The sequence below is a fragment of the Melanostigma gelatinosum genome (genome assembly GCF_949748355.1).
Source record: "Melanostigma gelatinosum genome assembly, chromosome: 9".
Lineage (NCBI taxonomy): Eukaryota > Metazoa > Chordata > Actinopteri > Perciformes > Zoarcidae > Melanostigma > Melanostigma gelatinosum.
Genome location: NC_136642.1, coordinates 24566198 through 24579499, shown reverse-complemented (window position 1 = coordinate 24579499; position 13302 = coordinate 24566198). Strand labels below are relative to the sequence as shown.

The 13302-nt window shown below is 44.9% G+C and overlaps 1 protein-coding gene across 1 annotated transcript in view; it reads left to right on the top strand.

The window, feature by feature from the left end:
* Window positions 1–13302, top strand: part of vps13b (vacuolar protein sorting 13 homolog B) — a 324029-nt gene that overhangs the window by 129420 nt on the left and 181307 nt on the right. The window lies entirely within an intron of this gene.

The following is a 13302-nucleotide window of genomic DNA, read 5'->3' as shown; positions in this document are numbered from 1 at the left end:
CTCTAAGTCGACGTAAGATTTTTGTTTTGGTCATTTTTCATGCTTTTTTTCATGCTGAATGACTTATTTCCAAGAAACTTATGAGCACATCTTTGGTAAATACAAGATTTAAATTGGTGCTTTTGCATGATTTACAGATCTTTGGATGAAATAAACGAATCAACTAGTCGACAAAATGGAATGAGTGTTTGTCGACTACGAATTTCTTCAGTCAAGGACAGCCCCAGTCCTAGGACTAGTGGGCGAGGAATTTAGTTAGTGACGAATGACCCTTTGCTAAGCCCCCGCTGCTGCTCCGTCAAGCTGTCGGATCTATGTTACCATGGAGCCCACACTGTCACTAACTGCACTCCCTGAAGGCATTTTAGATAAACAAGAAAGCGATTTGAGAGAGAAGCTGACAGAAGAGTCTGCAATATGTGTTTAAAGGATATACCCAGGATGTCAAAGATGATGAGATAAAGATAGAAGCTAAAGCCTACAGATCACAGAGTAATAGTGAACCACCACATCACCTGGAGATCGAGACACAAGACAATGGAATTGTAAAGCCGTGTAGGGTTTTATTCATTGTTACAATTATTATAAAAAGCAAGAGCAGCATATGTTTCCATTCAGTATGCCTTCAGTAGCTTAGAAGGGCTGACGATAGTTAATGATGTGCTAACTTACTCTGCTAATATTAGCGCCACTGGTTTTACGTAGAAACGTATATCTCCTCTCCGGGTAAGGAGTTTCACTGTTACACAACCTTTAACCGTTACACAATGTTTAACCATGACAAGCTCAAAATCAACTAAACCAGCCTGAACATGAAGAACATCTGAAACCACTGATGAGTCTATGGAGCAGAGCCGGATAGTTGTCGGACCCTGGTCAGAGCTGGCCGACGCTACGCTGTGATTGGCAAGTCTACGTTCCAGTGGGCGGGACTTACCGAAGGGTCAATGCATCAACTGAAGTGCAACGGTATTTTATCAGTTTGGAGGAATCTGTTAGTGGACATCAGGGATATTGTGGGGTGATCACAAAAACCATCTGAAACACACACACAGCACAGCACACGTGTGTGTCCTACCTGGGAGGATGGCTGGAGCAGCCACTCTGTTAAGGAGCTGTCCATGACACGACGCAGAGCCGTACTCACTGCAGAGATGGTTTTCATTTAATACTCGTGGTGCATTTACGAACCTAATCACCCCCCCTCTTGTGTTCCCCTATACATATTTAATTAATGCGATCCGACGGAGCGTCTTGGCTGGCTTCATGCAACTCAATTAGTTACAGAGTCTAAAAAACGAATAAATAAATATGTAAAAAAAAAAAAAGAAAGACTTCCCAGCCTCTACTGTTTGACTCTCACGGTGTTTAGGCTCCAAGTCCTCTAAACACTTTAACGGTTGAAACATTCTCTGCCAAAGCAGCGCAGTGAAGAGTCAGGGGAAATAAGCAAGATGTTGTTTGTCTTTTTTTCCCTTCTTTTTTAAGTCCCTGGGAAATGTGCTCCCAACAGGAGTGATGAATCCCTGTTTTGGGTGAAGTCATCCTGTGGCCGTAAATAACATTGCATGTCTATGACGTCCCCCCTCGATGTCAAGTGTTTCGATAGGAAAAATGCCCCTTTGACATTTCGGAGTCTAAAAAAAGGCCATTAGGGCTGTTTCCATGCTCGCTTTAAAAGCTCACAGCTGAAAGGTCACGCTGCCTTCCTTCTGGTTTTCCCTCTGTTCCTTGTTTCATTCAAAATGAATTCGGCACTAATGGCTTTTCCAAACCGCAGCATCTTTGCTTACTCATATCTCAACAGCATATTCTCTCATTAGGGGTCGTCAGTAAACAGTCACCTTGGCTCCAACACTGCACACGGAGCGAAATCAGGGTGTAGCTCATCAGCAACACTCAACTGAAGAGTACACTGGCCATCGATGTGCATGGCCTCTGATCCACCAGCTGTCTATTAGTGTTGCACGGTGTGCTGACACGAGAAAAGTATCGCAATGCCCCATTGTTAAAAAAAGTGCCATACCCAGTGTTATTAGTACTGACACTTTAAGCACGAGTGTTCAAATAAATGTTGTATTCATGAGTCGATTCAACGTGTGTGTGTGTGTGTGTGTGTGTGTGTGGGCGTGCTTTGATTCCACTCACTGCAGGCAAAGTGTTTTTCTCTTATTTGCATACAATTTGGATACAAGTCCTCTTGCTGACCGTCCACGGCTCGTCAAGAAAGCAGACTGACGGATCGAAACATGGCACTTAAGCGCTGTAGCTGAGTGTTATGGGTCGTCACCAAACGTATGAAGTAATACGATAATAACATAGAGGCTCCGTCGTCTGAACCAAGACGGGAAATTCTTTATTGGTCACACCTTTGTCGACGGCGGCGCATTGAGCCTCTGACACACTTTCCGCGACCGGGGACAGCTGTGTTCTGTGCGCTCAAAGTTCCATTCGTACTACAATTGAGGGCCTGCATCGGAATGGGTGTCCCACGCAGGCCACTTTCCCAATCCAAGCTCCATCCCGGTTGGTAAAGGTAATGCTCACACCGTTAAGTGATTTTGCCATAAGTTCAACTCAATTTTGCTGTCTTTGTGTTCCCATAACAACAAATTAGCCTATTTAGATGAGAGTAATATCACAAAACAAGCATCCACTTTATTATCTTCTTCTTCTTCTAAAGATGGAGCAAGCTCAGTCCTTGCGGCCCATCGGTAGATGACAGCATTTTACGTCACGCGGACACTTGGGCGTGAAAAGTAGGGATATGCCTCTTGAGTGTCACTTGTTTTCTTCTTACTTTTCACAATAACAGCCCTAGATATATACACCACATCGCTGCTTTCCAGAGGGGCGCTTAAATTCACTGAGTATGTTCGCCAAGAAGATGCAACTCAAGAAAATATCTTGCAGTACTGCTCGTACTTGTCTCTGCTGGGATCGAACCCGTTGTCAGCAACAGTGTGACAAATGTGAGTGTGTAGATGATCTAAATCAGGAGTTTATCCGGTCCTGGCTGGATGTTACAATGTACCCGATGTTTTAGGTTGAAGCCGTGGTATCGTGTGTATTTCTATCGAGATGGTATCGTGGCAACACTACCGTCCATCTCCGTGACTTGATCTCTAACTTCTTGTTTTTCTATCTGGGTAGCAGTCTTGTTTGTCTTTCTGTTTTTTCTTGTTGTCTTTTCCTCTTTTCTTCGTCGTGCTGTCTGCATTTGCGTCACTCTGTCTCTCACACAGGTGTTTGTAAATGACTAAAAACAAAGCCCATAAACTGGAGTTTTAGAGTTAACACGGACGGTGAAATGTTAAGTGGTCAGCACATGTGGGCTGAAATTGTGCCTCTTGGAGTGTTTTGCGAGCTATTTGTATAAGGCATCTCATTGTTGGACTGCATTAGTTAGTCAGAAACATATACTGAGTCAGACTCATGCTCTTTCTTATCCAAATATTTCTCTTGTGAAGTGAAAACAAGACGTTGGTAACTAGGGGCTGGTACTGTGTTTTGTTGAAATCCAACCCTCGGTGCCCCAACACTCTGCGTTGGAATGGAGCTCGCAAGTAAATGAATAGCATCTTCCCTGGAAATGGCTGCGGTGTTACAGGAGGAGATGTAATGAAAAGTTACAAATTGTTTCCGTGAGCAATCAGAATAAGGAGAGGGCAGAGGCATTTAGCCCTTGTGGTTTCAATCATGTATACGCCTCCCTGCAGTCAGAAGATCTTGATCGACTGCAGCTCAACGCTGCAGAGAAGGACTTGCAGAACAGCAGGTATTCTGTTTCCTTCATGCTGGAACCACCTTATCTGTTACATCATAATGCATCCCTTCTGCAATTAATACCACTACATTTCTCAGTATGCGAGAATGACCATATATCTTGGGCCATGAATGAGAAATGTTCTTGGGTTGTTGGATTGTTGGTGATACTTGATATTTAGTTTTTTGAGATTCATAAATTGACTTTCTGTTCCAACTCATTTCTCTTATTAATAGATTGTGTGTAATAGATAGACTGTGATTAATTAGAGGATGATGAACAACATGTTAATTCCTCATATTACTTCACGTCACCACCACTAAGCTAAAGGAGGACGAGTGTTCTTGTGATGTTTTCGAGTCTCATTTAGACACTTGTTAGCAGCTACCATTTTTAAGTCATGAAAAAGGATTTAGATTCACCACAGAGGTATTTACTGATGTATTTTATATCATAGAACAAACCGTTATAATTTCTACAGCTGCTGGTAACTACAACGACCTTATTTCAGGCATCTAACCGTAAAAGTGCTGACTCATTTTCAGGTTCACCTGAAAAAACAAAATGTTTTTGGTTTTTTTGTTGGTTTTTGGATGAGGATCATGATCCTCAGCCATACTTATACGGGGACCAGGCGGCAATCTCCGGTTCTGAACAGTGCCTTAAACTTGCATTCTTTCTAATGGCCAGCAGGGGACGACTCCTCTGTTTGTAAAAAGGAGGTCTGATTGTATAGAAGTCTATGAGAAAATAACTCTACTTCTCACTTTACCTCAGTAAACATTGTAAACACGAGTCACTGTTAATGTTCTGTTTATTGGTTGCAAAAAGCCAAGATGTCGACGGCCAAAACGACGAACTCAAGGCTTCAAAACGCTAGTCCACAAACCAATGGGTGACGTCGTGACGACTACATCTCCTTCTTATATACAGTCTCTGATGGGGACGTAGCCAGCTTTACGCTAGCTGCTAATATTATCCTTTCCAACTAGACGCAGGCCAATAGGAGAGAACAGGCCAAAGAAACATGGGCATCTCACAATTTTAGAGCAGTTATTGTGAAACCTCTGTGCCGTGGTCATACGTAGCTTTTACACCCAAAAACGGAAATGACTTAAAGTGAGACTCATTAGAATGATAGTGAGCCAGGACTAAAAGACCAAAGGTCATGGGAATAACATATGTGGACTCTGTTGTTAGGACAGATTTTTTTCTCGTAAAGCCATTCACCTCATGAGGAAGAGCTGCTGACATCTAACATGTTATGATTGTAATTAGCCGCCGTGAAGATGCTTTATTAATTGCCTTACCATGTATGGAGCACACTGAATAAGAAGCTGGGCGTTTAAACAGGAGGGAGATGATGGGAGCTCACTCTGGGTCAGCCCTTAAATCCTAGTTATTAGTCTATCATGCATGCCTGTGGTGTTTAAACTGTTGACCGTCAGCACGGTGCGTTTCCTCTTCTAAAGCCATTTAGCGAGTGATCTGGCGGATTTTTCAGAATCTCTTTGTAATTGCTGCGTGTTCAGCGCGGGACATCCGATCCAGCTGTTTAGCTGAGATTGAATCAGTAAACCATGATGATTTACCAATGGGCAGAGCTGATGTGAGTGCAGCTGAGCAATGACCATTGTGTCTTGATGGGTCGTAATCTCAGCTGTGATGGAGAAAGCTTCTCATGCAAACTCATAAATTGTACTTTTGTAAGAAATGAATTGAAATTAGGCAGCTCATTTGTCCTCTATTGGAGCGGGTGCTTTTTTCTTCTTTTCACAAAATGACCATTTGGCATTTTACTCGATAGCTCCGATGTACTTGTTCTAACGTAATGACAAATAAACGTCCAGCTATATGACGAGGCTCGGTTTTAGTTGCCGGCACATCACTTCTCAGGGGACTCTGAGGGGGTTTTATTGTTCAGCTTTCAGTCATCTATGTGGGTAAACAGAGGAGATATATGCAGGTCTGTTTGCCAGTTGGAGTCAACACGTGTGCAGACCGCCACTCACAGCGGTGCACAGGGAGTAAACACATGAGACTGGCCCGGGCTCAGCAGCGGCAGCCGGCCAACTGGACTGCCACCGGTGCTGCTGCTCAGCCGACCATCAGGAGAACACGTCATCATGAGGCTCTAACAGGAACCACAATGCTGGTGTTTCACTGCAAATGAGTCTGACTGAAGTGTGCAACACAAAATATTGGCTTGGCTTTTTGCAACCAATGAACGGAAGTTACCATATTTGGACTGCGGGAGGAGTGACGTAGAGACGGCGTGTACAGCTCTGGTAGTACAGTACTGTTTCAAACAGACACCCACAATATGTCCTCCCACCATGCATTAAAGTGGTCAATTCAAAAATAGAAGTCTGCATGTTCAGAGTGCGCTTGTTTGAGATGCCATTATCAGATGAAATGAGCCGATGTGCTGGATGTATGGAATATTAATATAGAGCGGTGTTTTGTTCCGCCCGATTATAACCTGGCCAGCGCGGCCCCTCTCTGTGCCTATAGATTATCATAGTTTTCCACTGGAGCTATTGATTTACCCGCAGAAATCACCTTGGGGAATCGCAGAACAAATCATAATCCGCTGGAAGAAAATCATTTTCAGAGCTTTCTCAGCAGTTCAAAGCCCCCTCAGAACAATTGCAGTCGCTAGATGTCCCTGCTTCCAATTGGCCACTTGAACGCATGCCTGGCACTTGTATGAAGTAAAGCGAGTGTTATGCTGTTTTGTTACCACACTCAGCCTAGCTACAGTTTCGCAGCAATCAAGGGGGGGACTTTCCTGCAGGCTTTGGTAAGGTGCCTGTTAATGTGTAGGCAAATGTACAGAGACACGCAGGGCCAGCTCACCGCAGATCATTTCCCCAGAAAGCACCGAGGGCAAGGTGATATCATACTGGGGGCGGTGTGGGTCTGCCCGGCTCAAATCTCACCACCCGTATCCGCTCCGACTCTTGGCAACAAGATCTTTCTCTCTGCCTCTCTGGTTTTGGTCGCTGCACACATTAAATATACAGGGCACATGTTACTAAACGCCGCTGACTCTCAGCACCAGCGTCGGCTGAACTGGAGCGAAGCCAAGTTCTGGTGGATGACCATGAACGCAGCTCATGGTGACATATATTCTCGGTATTTTCATGTGACACACGTCTGCAATTAAGATTGGCTCTCCATCACATGAGGAATAATGTTTCTTTTTGAATACACTTACAGTACAAATACTGGTGTGTTTTTGTGCCTCAAAATTCTCCTTTGTCATAATGGTATGGCTCTGGTTAGCATTTATAAAAGCTAATATTTCTGGTCAGTCCATCAGGGTTTGTTCTGACTAATGATCTGGTGGATAGACTACACTGCGTGCACAATTATTAGGCAAGTTGTATTTTTGAGGATTGATTTTATTATTGAACAACTACAGTGCTCTCAATCCAAAATGTTAATAAACCTCAAACCTGAATATTTAAGAAAGTAAGAGTGAGGTTTTGGCATTCTTAAGAGAATATCTGTGTGTGCACAATTATCATGCAACCAAATGAAAAACGAAAGTTTTCCCATCTCACTTGTTTATTTTCATCTGTTAAAGTGAGGATAATAAACAAACAACTCAAAATTTACAAATAAACATTTCTGACATTTAAATAAAAAAAATCAGTGACCAACATAGCCCCCCCCCCCCCCCCCCCACCTTCTTTTCAATAACAGCAATAAGCCTTCATTCATGGATTCTGTCACTTTCTTGATCTGTTGACAATCAACCACACTGTTCAGAGAGGTGGACAGTTTCCTTCACCGTAAATCTCCCGTTTAAACAGGGCCCACAAGTTCTCAGTAGGGTTTAGGTCAGGTGAGGAAGGGGGCCATGTTGTTGTTCCTTCATCTTTAAGGCCTTTGCTGGCCACGCAGTGGAGTACTTGGATGCATGCGATGGAGCATTTTCCTGCATACAAATCACTGTCTTCTTGAAAGATGCAGACCTTTTCTTGTGCCACTGCGTGAAGAAAGAGTCTTCTGAGAACTGGCAGAAGGTTTGGGAGTTGATTTTGAGTCCATCTTCAACCCGAAACGGTCCAACAAGCTCATCTGTAATAATACCAGCCCATACCAGGACCCCACCTCCAGTCGAAGTGGAGCTCTGTGCCCGTTACTGATCCAGCCACGGGCCCATCCATCTGGTCCGTCAAGAGTCGCTCTCATCTCATCAGTCCATAAAACCTCTGAAAAATCTGTCTTCACATATTTCTTGGCCCAGTCTTGACGGTTCAACTTATGTGTCCTGTTCGCTGGTGGTCTGGTTTCAGCCTTCCTTACGGTGGCCGTGTCTCTGAGCACTGAACACCTTGTACTTCTGGGCACTCCAGGTATAGCTTGCAGTTCTGGAATATGACAGCACTGGAGGATAATGGGTTCCTGGTAGCTTCACGTTTGATTCTTCTCAAATCTTTGGCAGTTCATTTGCGTATTTTTTTCGCAACACGTTTCTTGCGACCCTGTTGACTATTTGCAACAAAACCCTTTTTTGGCCCATTTGGCCTGAGGAAAAGAAGCTGCCTAGTAACTATAACAATACACTCACAGATATTCTCTTAAGAATGCCAAAACCTCACTTTTACTTTCTTAAATATTCAGGTTTGAGGTTTATTAACATTTTGGATTGAGAGCACGGTAGTTGTTCAATAATAAAATCAATCCTCAAAAATACAACTTGCCTACTAATTGTGCACACAGTGTAGGCTGAGGTCTTTGACCATTAAACGCGCATCACGGTTGTTTGAATGTTGCTTACATCATCAGAGGTGTTAACCGTTGTTTTTCTGTGATTATCCTTCACAAGACAGCGACTCCGAAAACAAGTCTGCTCTCAGTCTCGAGGTCGATCTGCGTCTGCCCACACAATTACACCACAAATTGGTTCACATAAAAGCTAACCTCTAAGTGTTTTTCTTTATTTGTCCCTAATGAATGTTCTCGTTGGCAGCGCCTTTCTGATGGAGAGCTTCCCCGGTCCCGAGCGTCTCATTGTTCTCCAACATCGACCAGAGTAAAGATCTCACTGGCTTTGCTTTTCAATCCTAAAATTAGCCGCGAGAACATACTTCTCTTTGCTGAGAAACGTACGCGCTTGTCAAAGGTTGGAAGGAGGACTGTTGTCTTAGTTCCTGTCTGCTAGTGGTCTGGATGATGGGATTAGCTGTAATTGTGCTGTTTATTGGGAGCACCAGAAAGAGAAAGCGAGACATGGAAACATTTGCATTGTTCTTATTATCAGTCCGCGAGGCCTCTTCTGTGGGCCTCACAGAGACGTTTCACTACTGATGGCTTTTCTGTGAGCTCAACCCATGCGCCAGCAAGAAGGTTGGGAACAGGAAAGAAAGTCCGGGTTTCATGGTTGAGATGCGTATATTGTGCAAGGACATAAATCAATATATTTCTGGAGAAAGAAAGGAACATATGCATGCATGTACACATGTTTAAAATAGAGAGAACTGATGAGAGGACTTCAGGCAGAACCACACAGTCATACATAACTACGTTGCGAGCCCAAGTAGCCTGATGGAAGTCAGGCAGGTTTTTATTGGCTGCTGTGCGCCTTTCAGAAGGGGATAATATTTTCATTGTGGAGTTATTTATATAGTTAAATTTTTCTGGTAAAGTCAATGATTTATCAAGGTAATGATGGTTGGAGTGGGGAAAGAAAACAAGAACGAGGAGGAATAATGAGATAGCCCCCCCCCCCTCTGCACACCGATGAGCCCGTGCAAACCCTCTGTGGGGGGAATTGATTGGCCCTCATGTATCCCTTCTCTGCTGGTCATGAATGATAAGGGTCTTAGGCCTCTGTGGATGTTGGCTGTGGTTTTTGGGGTTGAAGTGAGAGGAGCAGAGAGGGAAGTTGGGGTGGATTAGTGTGCAGGCTGGAGGGGTCTTGGTTCAGATGACAAAGGAAGACGTGTCTTTTGTTTTCATTCCTTACATGTTGTGTCGTGGTCTGGCTGGTAAACTCTCCCCTCTCTTTAGGATCTACAGATCGAGAGATTGTATAGGTCGGATAGCGATGCTGTGCACGATCGGGCCGAATTCTCTGATCCTCTTCCTCGCTTTTCTTCCCACCAGAGACATCGTTCTGTGTCCGCATGCCTGAGTTGAGAAGTCATCGCTCCTCAGTTACCCTGACTGGTTATTAGGGGACTTCGTGAAGCATGGGGCGAGATCAAACTGAAGACACTGCCCTCCTGCCCACCCCCTCCCCTCAGCCCCTTCTCTTAGTCGGCCACGCCGCCACTTTTTTCCGCGCCGGCTTCCATAACCCCGTAACAAATGGAGTTGCGTAAATATTTAAACAAACAGAGACTTGCATCCAAAACAAATAGGCGGGCAGGATTATTAAAGAGCCCCATCGTTGATTCTGCATGCAGCTGTAACAGAATATACAACACTTCAACTCACTGTAAACCATTTGTAAAAGGGAACATACCAGGAAGATAGCAGGCGGCGTGGGGAAACGCAGAGAACCCTCCATGGCGCTGTTTTTTATGGGCGCCTTGCTCAACCACTTGGGAAGGACATAAGGACGCTTTGGGCCGCCTGACTGTTAAGTCCGAGTGAATTTCAGCATGTGTGTTTTGCTTCAGCGGAATTTTGTTGTAAATCAAATGAGGCGACGCTGATTTGTTTCTCGCCTTTAAAGAAACAGTTCACCCCAAAATCTGAAATACATATTTACACTCTTACCTGTAGTGCAAATGATCCATCTCTATTGTTTTTGTGTGAGTTGTGTAGTTTTGGAGATATCAACTGTAGAGATGTCTGCCTTCTCTCCAGTTGAATGAGACTACATGGCATTCAGCTTGTGGTGCTCAAAGCCACAAACGAATACATTTGAAAAAATCAACATTAATGTGTCTTTCCAGAAATCCTGACCTGGTTACTCATGAATAACGCACAGGCCCAGTTGTGAGCAGTTTCATATAGGAACTATTTTCTTTCTACCGAGCTACACCCTTGGCTCATGATGCATCTTTTTGGTGTCATGATCACCACAAGCAGAGTGCCACCTAGCACCATTAAATTGGAGTGAAAGCAGACATTTCTACAGCCGATATCTCCAACACTCGGCAACTCGCACCAAAACAATCCAGACCGATAGATCGCGCTACAGGTAAGAGGACAAATGTGTGGCCAAGAGACGGGGCTCCGCGTCTCCCGACCCAGGCCGTGGGCTTAAAAGACCCGGGCCCTTCACTCGCGAGGAGATGCGATGGAGCTGTTAAAGAGGATGAATAGTCACCATCAGAATGTTTATGGGGGACGGGACTGGCAGCCCTGCACAGCAGCCGAACACTGGGAGAGAAAGAGGGGAGTGGTGGGAGAGAGTGAGAACAAAACAGAGGAGGAGAGGGGAAAGGGAGGGTGTACGGTCAGACTTTGGCCAATAAGATATTAGCCTAATGGTCTCGGAGAGGGTGAAAATGAGGACATGGCTGAGATGGCACGAGACAGGGGGAATAACCCCACTTTAAGAGGACTCTCAGGACTTGTTAGGCCCGGGCAGGTTTAAGAGCTTTGGGCGCTCCTGTCAGATTTCTCTTTCATTTGAATTTCAACCTCTTGTGTTCTCTCTGTCTTTCTCATTCTCTGTCCCTGCCTGCCTCCCTCTTTTTTCTTTTTTTTTCAATCCCCTCCCTGCAGAAATGGCGGGCGCCAAGTCACTATAACAAGATATGGCAGTTTCATTCCAAATAATGACCCCAGGATTAGCAAACAGAGTCCTGGAATGGTATTTAAAACAAAGCGAAGAGCAGACTGGCCTTGCATTGTCACTGCCTATGCTGTACTTTAGCACACTCTGATTGGTCCAACAGACTCTCTGCCTACCCCCTAACGTTAGACAGACTTCTTTCCTTGGTCTATTTCAGGTGAAGTTTAGCATGAAGGTCTAAAGGATTAGGGCAGCTACCAGTTTTTAGATGAAAAATGCTAAAGTCCCACCTTTGAGACGTGGCCACAAGGTCATATTATCAAGAAGAGGGATGGGTTCCTCTGGAACACCACTCAGATTAACATTTTAAAGGTGGCATTGATTTAGAACTACAAGGTTTAGGGTGTTAAAAGTTGAATTTAATAGTGATTGCTCCAACTGCAATTATTGGCCCAATTTCAGGCTCTGTGCTCGTATGTACACATGTATTAATACTACCTAATAAAATGAGTTCCACAGGTTTACGTGAGTGCACACTACATGTGGCCCGCCGCATACCTACTCACTCACGTAAGCTTGCATATTCACAATCGCACATTTAAACTCAAAATGCACACAAGGTACAAGAGCCAAGTTACAAAGATTCAGAGGTGCACGACCACGCCCGGAGCCTTCGCGCCCCAAGCACCGGCCGTGATTACGTCATTCCCTCGCGCCGGCTTCTCTGCGGCGGGTATAAACTAAGCTTTACGGTGCGTAATAGATTCTTTGGCTAGCTTGGCGGGAGTGTGTGTGTGAACGGGATTGATGTTTGGGGAATGTTTATTCTGTTGTGAGTTGTCAGGTCTGTGTGTGTGGATACAGTCTGTTTGTGTTTGTATTTTCCAATGTTGTAAAGCACTGCTTGGTTAGACAAAGATGTATTCCGGGTATGGAAGAGGGGGGGTGGAGTGGGGACAACCAGGACAGTGACGTAAGTAGCGAGACTGTGGTAACCACCAATATTCATTCACACACACACACACTTCAAACAACACACTGTGTGCACAGACATTGATGTCAACGTGAGTGCACCCCAAAGAACTTCCACATGCAGATGCACCGCTCTGCAGGTCCAGTCCCTGAGGGTGAAGTCTCCCCCGGTCTAGACAGCCGGGCCACATGACAGAGACCGGCACCCACAGAGCTCCGTCACGTCTGTGTGGGTCCCCCGCAGAGCTGAACAGGAAACGGCTCTCTAATGCAGAGAGACGGGAATACTCTGACGCACACACAGCCCCTCTACGACAAAACGCAATTGACAACCCAATGATATCACAGCGGTTTTGCGCTGCACATTACTCAGCGAAAGACAGTCGGTGAAACACAATCTGTCCTGTCAAAGTCAATTTCTGCCATGTGCGGCCGTGTGTGTGCATATTTTGTGGAGTATATCAAAGTGTAGGCGTTGGTTGTGTACAAGGCTCACAGAAACAATGTGGTGCACCAATAAGAATGGAGGAGAAGAGTTAATTGGATAACATGGGTTGTGAAATGTACAGTGCAGTCAAAGTGCTGCGTATAGTACGCGATGACGCAACGCCGACTCTAGGCATCATGACAGAAACGGTCCATTTCATAGTGTGAGAAAATACTGTACCAGAGTCCAGACACCATGATCTGGGCCTTCGGTCTGGTTTCATCTTGTTGAACACACACAGACACACATGCACCTGTGAGCTCAGTCACGCACATGCTCCCACCCACAAGTTTTTAGGCAGGTCGCCACAGCGACCGCAAAACCAGGTTAGGTAACCGTCCATCTTTGCCCCATTGCCCTGGCAACACGCTC